The sequence below is a fragment of the Myotis lucifugus genome, unplaced genomic scaffold (assembly GCF_000147115.1).
Source record: "Myotis lucifugus unplaced genomic scaffold, Myoluc2.0 scaffold_7, whole genome shotgun sequence".
NCBI classification, from domain to species: Eukaryota; Metazoa; Chordata; class Mammalia; order Chiroptera; family Vespertilionidae; genus Myotis; species Myotis lucifugus.
Genome location: NW_005871055.1, coordinates 5,205,105 through 5,211,330, shown reverse-complemented (window position 1 = coordinate 5,211,330; position 6,226 = coordinate 5,205,105). Strand labels below are relative to the sequence as shown.

Sequence of the window (6,226 nt, the reverse complement as noted above, 5' to 3'; positions counted from 1 at the left end):
AGACACTTCAAACTCATCCTATGGTGCCCACCTAAACTGCACCAGCTTCAGCAGTGGCCACACTCTTTAAACCCAGAAGCCAGAGCATGAGTATCATACTTGACTTCTGCACTGAAATCCTATCCTGTCACCAAATCCAGTTGATTTCAAAATAACTTCTTTTTTTTTTTTAAAGTTTATAGTTTATTAATCCTCTCATGAAAAATCTGCACAACCATCACAGATAAAGTCACCGAAGAATCTTTACTCCTTCTGTAGTTCAATCTCCAGCTCACTTTTTGCCAGCACCAACATTGGCCTTTGCAGTCCCCCTGACTTTCTTCATTCTGTTCTTGCGTTCCTTTCTCTGTTTTCTTGAGGTCTTCTTCTTCTCATATAGGCCATGTCTTGCAAGTCTGTGTTTGGGTTCATTTTTCTTTGCGTAATCCAAGGAGTCATAAATCATGCCAAAGCCAGTAGTCTTGCCACCACCAAAGTGGGTTCTGAATCCAAACACAAAGATGAAATCAGGTGTGGTCTTATACATTTTGGCTAGTTTTTCCCGGATTTCTGTCTTGGGTACTGTTGCCTTCCCAGGGTGAAGGACATCAATGACCATTTGCTTCCGCTGAAGTAGTCTGTTGGTCATGAACTTCCTGGTCCAGATGGTTACTGTGTCATTCATGATGAAGGTTGGTCTTCAAGCAGCCAGGGAGGAAAAGCTCAAAATAACTTCTTAATTGACCTATCTCTCTTTGCTTCTCCACTATCCTAGTTTACCTTCCACAGCATAAATCATGCAACCATTTCCTAACCAGTCTCCTTGGTCCACTTTTGGCCACCTCCAAACCATACTCCACACTGCAGTCATAGCAATCTTTGGTCATCTGATAGTGTCTTCCCATTGCTTAAAACCTTTCAATGGCTCCTCATTACATTGGTCCAAATGACTTTATGTAGTAACAAGACTCATTTTTATTTGGCCCTGATTACTTCTCCAGCTGCTTCTTTCACCCCTTCTCCCTTGTACATTATTCTGCAAATATACTTAGCTTCATTTAGTTCCAGGCATCCATCATGCTTAACTTTGTATTGGCATCTTTGCACATGCTATTACCGAAACACTTTCACCACCACCATGGCTTATTTCCCCATTTTCTCTGGCTTATTCAATTTACATGTTAGTGTGGTGTGTTTTTTTCAAGGAGCTTCCCCCAATATCCCAGTGTGTGGTTAACTGCCCCTGTCATGTACCCATTGAAGTGGGTTGAATGATGAACCGCCTCCCACCCCAAATAAGTCCACATTCTAATTCCTAGAACCTGTGAATGTCACCTCAATTGGAAAAAGTTTTTTTACAGATATAATTGCATCTTGAGATGAGATCATTCTGGATTATCCAGATGGGCCCTAAATACAATGACAAGTGTCTTTAAAAGAGATATACAGAGAAGAGAAAAAGGATATGTAAATGAGGAGACAAAGATTAGAGTTATGAACCCTAAGCAGAGTAATGTCAGGAGCCACCAGAAGCTGGAAAAGATAAGGAAGGATTCCTCCCTAGGGCCTTCCGAGAACGTGTGGCCCTGCTTCCCCTTGATTTCAGACTTCTATAACTGGGAGCAAACTTCTCCTTCAGGCCAGAACTTCCCTGGCAGGTGTACACAGCATCTCTGTGCACTGCAAAAGGTCACAATTTGCCATGACACCTGTTCTCCCCAATGGCTGGCCAGGATCTGGCACTTCAGAGCAGCTCACTGCAGCATACATGTATTATCTCGCTGGGAAATACTGCTAAGGTTAGGAGTCATTAAAGCTTCTTGAATTGAAACATGAATAGGACCAGCTACATCATTTGTGGGCCCCAGTACAAAAGAAAAAGTGTGCCTCTGGTTCAAACACTATTAAGAATTTCAAGATGGCAATAGCAGAACGTTAAAATGTGGAGGCCTTTTAGATGCGGGGTCCTATGTATTTGCACAGGTCTCGCATCCATGAAGCTGACCCTGACCACGAATAAAAGTTCTGATGAAATGGACATGAAGTTGTGTGAAATGGGATAAACGGGTAGGAGATATGCCAGGGGAATGAGGTAAGGGCTCCACAGCAACAGCCCAGGAAGGCGGAGGTAAAGAGACCCTGGGCTAAGATGCAAAGTGAGGAGAGAAGCAAAGCTACGATATGGTAAGAGAGGATATGCATTCACAGTCAGAAATGCTTCTGGGTCTCTCCAGACCTCACAGAGCAGGGGTGGCATCCATGGAGCCCTGGAGAAATCAAGGAACATTAGTATGTCATTAACAGTGCCCTGGGAGCTGCAGGAGACAGGCAGGACTAGAGCTCAACAGAGGTGATGAGAGTGAGCACGGGCATTTTATCCACAAAGGGACCTCCTAGAAATACCAGGTAGGTGCCTAATTACTTACCACTGTGGTGAGAAAAATGGGTGGAAAATACGGTGGAAGGAAACTAATTCTCATATCCTCCAAGGAGCCAAAATGTGTGAGGATGAGGGCTGGTGGGGACCACTGCAGGCTCATGACTGTCCGCAGGGGACAGCCACTGGGCAGCTGCAGCTACATGGCTTGTAGGAACACAGGCACAGTGGCCAGAGCTTTGGATCTTTAATGAGGAGCCAAGGATCCAGAATTATGGAATCTTTCTTACTTTTTAAGTGTTGACTACTAAGTTAAATTGTTCTTATAAATACTGTAAGCCAAGGAAAACATACCCATGGGCCAGCTTGGGACTCAGCTTGCAGCTTCTGTACAGGACACGCTGGATAAGAGCTAGGATGGGGTTCAAATCCTGCTCTACCACTTGGCCAGCTATGGTCCCCAGACAGAGCCTTACTGAGCTCCACTTTTCTATGTAACGGGGACAGTGTTGGCATTTCCCCTTCAGGGGAGTGGTGAGGATTAAATGATTTCTTTAAAGTAAAGCACAGATGACAGTATGTAAAGCTAAATGATTGTTGGCTGTTACCATTCTTAAGTACTTACTACCTAAGGGTCAGGGTCTGTGCTGTGTACTTCATATATTCTGTTTTTTGCTCAGAACTATGATATCAAGTAGGCTTTAGCACTACCCATTTCTCAGAGTTGAGGTGGAAAGAAAGGCTCAGAGATATCAAGTCACTTGCCTCAAATCACAGGCTCTAAGTCTGAGCAAGAATTCAAATCTCATATTTCTGCCTGCGAAGGTGTTCCTTTTTAACAGTCATTCTTACCCTGTACTGACTCTTATCTTATACAGGGCCTGGTGGGGAGACGGAAGGCGGGGTGGAGTAGTTTTACAGTTGTTTATATGGAAAATAATGTAATAATAAATAAATAATAGTACAAGAATAAACTCTGTTTCCACATACTCACAACTGTAAGCCTACTTTTGCCCCAAACTGCAAAAGTAGGTTTGCAGTTATCTGGGAGGTTTCTAGAAAAAATTATTCTAGCCAATGATACTTTTCAAAGAAAATTTTAATGACAAAACAAACTCCAAAAAAGGGGCAAAAAAAAGGCTTCCCCCCTTCAAACTCTCTCTCAAAACAAAAGTAATGAAAGCTGCCAGTGCATCCCTCCACCCTCATCCAAGGGCTCTTAAATAACATTGTTTGGGGGAACACATTATTCTTTGTATTTTCCCAATTCCCCAGGACAACCATTGCATTCCTAATCTGCCTCAGGGGTGAATGAGTTGACAGTTTAATGGACAAGCGACCTATGTACAGGCCCCAAGGCAAGAGTTTAACAGCTAGGACCCTAATGCCTTTATTGAGTAGACCAGCTCCCTTGGGACCACTCAGCAATGGTGACAGGTGTCAGAGCCATGCAGGGGGCCTTCAGGCCTCTGTGCCCTGGAAGGCAATTAGGTATTTGCTCAGGGGCCTGCGCTTCATGTATATCCTCTAGTCCCGCTGACTGACCACTCCCTCGCCCTCTTCTCCTGGGGCTTCACACTCGAGTTGTCTACCTGGAATCTTCCAGCAATCTGAATCTCTTTTCTTAAAAAGAGAAAAGGAAAAAAACAAAAACAAAAAAGATTTGCATTGTTTGTGGATCTGAAAGTAACAGGAATTTTAACTTGTTTCTGGATCAATTCTGGGCATTTGAGTTGGGAGTGGAATTGGGGTAGGAGTGAGGGAAGGTCCCAGCTTGGATGAAATTCATGGCCAACAGCTTTGTTTGATTCTTTTGACTATAGCCAACCCAGTAGGGCTCAGAGCATGATGTTCTCAATAGCGGCCTTGATAATGATATGATTTGTTTTCCTCCCAAAGACAAAAATGGCATCTCAGTCTGCAAAGGGGAGCTTTCTTCGGGACCTGTGGGGTGGGAGAGAAGATTTCATCATCCAGAGAAGGAAGTGAAGGCACTAAGCAGAGTGGGCTTGAGTCGAAATGTCATGTGGCCATAACACTTGCCTAAACAATACACATTTTACTTTATTTTGGAGAAATTTCTTTTCAGTCTTCTCATGGGTAGGATTTCAGACTGAGATGTTCCTCTTTCCTAACCACCAGGTTGAAACTGAATCCTGCCTCAGTCCAAGGGGCACAATGTCTGTGTTAGTTCTGTAACTCACAGCAGAAACGAAGTCCTGAAGCTTGGCCCAAGCCAACTGGTATTTTTTGGCCCCGTGCTGACACCTACTTACATGGTTTTCTTTTGTTCACACTTTTCTGGATTCTTTCAGATAATTGGAAGGATGTAAAGTAAGCCTCAGTGCTTTCTCAACAGGAAATAGTGCCAGCTAATAGGCATTTATGCCATTAAGAAAAATAAATGGTTGCAATTTGCTAGCAGTTAATAATGATTGTAAGTGATTGCAAATCTCAGATGCTGCACAGATGCTACAGATAGAAATAAGTGAGGGCTCCCGTGCTTGCTCCATCAGTGAAGTGCAGACATTAAGCTTGACTCTGGCCAAAGCCATGCTCTATGCTGCAGGGAACAATGAGTCACCAAGACACAACCCTTGCCCCCACTGACATTACAGGGGCACACAGGAGGGGGGTGCCCACAGTCACACTCTCACTCACCCGAAAGATAAGCACAGTCTCCAAGATGTGCATTGCGCAAGTTCGCTTCTAAATCAATGGCTTAAATTCAGGTCGCATTTGCCAATATAAACTATGCCCTAAATGGGTGAGTTCTCGGGCTGGCAAACCACAGCCTGTTTTCTTCTTCAGACCACGTCGTGTTTGTCCATCTTTTGTGACTTTGTTTCTATGGACTAATGTATTGATCCCCATGTCCTCATAGTAAATCCCAGAAGTTCCATGTCACCATCCTGCTGGAGGGAATGTCCCCTCCTCTCGTTCTTGAGGGTTTCAGTGGGGGAGGGGAGGTGGTACCTGGCTTTGGCGAAGTCGTGAGTGATAGGTGGTTTGGGTGGAGATTAGCCATGGGGCCTTGGGCAACACCTTTCTGACGAGTCCCTCAGCCTGCAGGGACCCTATGAAGCTCAGTTCCCACATCTGGAAAATGGAAGTGACGGTAATAAATGATGCTTCCCTCATGAGCACGGGGTTGTGAAGATAAGGAGCGGGTATGAGGAAGCAGCTAATATGATGCACTGTCACCTAGTAGCATTCAGCAAACAGTGAATCTGATCTGTTAGAGAAAGTGTGTATAAAAGTAAGACAAGTGCAAATACACTGAGTACAAACTATATAAAGGCTGAGAAATAGGTGTGGAGTAATTTGGATGTGAGGTAATTTGTGGACTAACAGATAAAGTTATCGAGGAAAACTCTGAGGAATTTCCATGTGGATGCCCCTCTACAGGACATCTGTTGGCATAGCCAGGCCTTTGCGGTTCTTCATGTCTGGGTTTGGTCAGGGCTTTGGTGTGGGGCTCTGCACTCTGCTTCTGTTCCTGCTGATAAGCGGGAGCTCAGCCCCACCTGTGCAGGGTTGCAAGATTTAGCAGGTAAACATACGGATGCTCCATTACATTTGAATTTCAAATAAGCAATAGATAATTGTTTAGTATAAGTATATCCTATGTAATATATCAGATGTACTTATACTAAACAAGCATCTATTGTTTATCAGAAATTAAAATTAAACTGAGTATTCTGTATTATATTTGGAGATCTTACCAGTCACCCCAACTTGTAAGGGACCAAGACAGAATTCAGCAGACACTCCATACCCACATCTTGGGGAAGAGAAATTAACTACATCCTGGATGGTTGGAACCACTCAGGATAAGTAGCTTGGACAATGCTGAGGAACACCAAGAAT

At 43.9% G+C, this 6,226-nt stretch overlaps 1 pseudogene; it reads right to left on the bottom strand.

The window, feature by feature from the left end:
• Positions 1 to 159: 159 nt before the first annotated feature.
• LOC102429144 lies at positions 160 to 699 on the bottom strand (annotated as a pseudogene).
• Between the last annotated feature and the right edge of the window lie 5,527 nt (positions 700 to 6,226).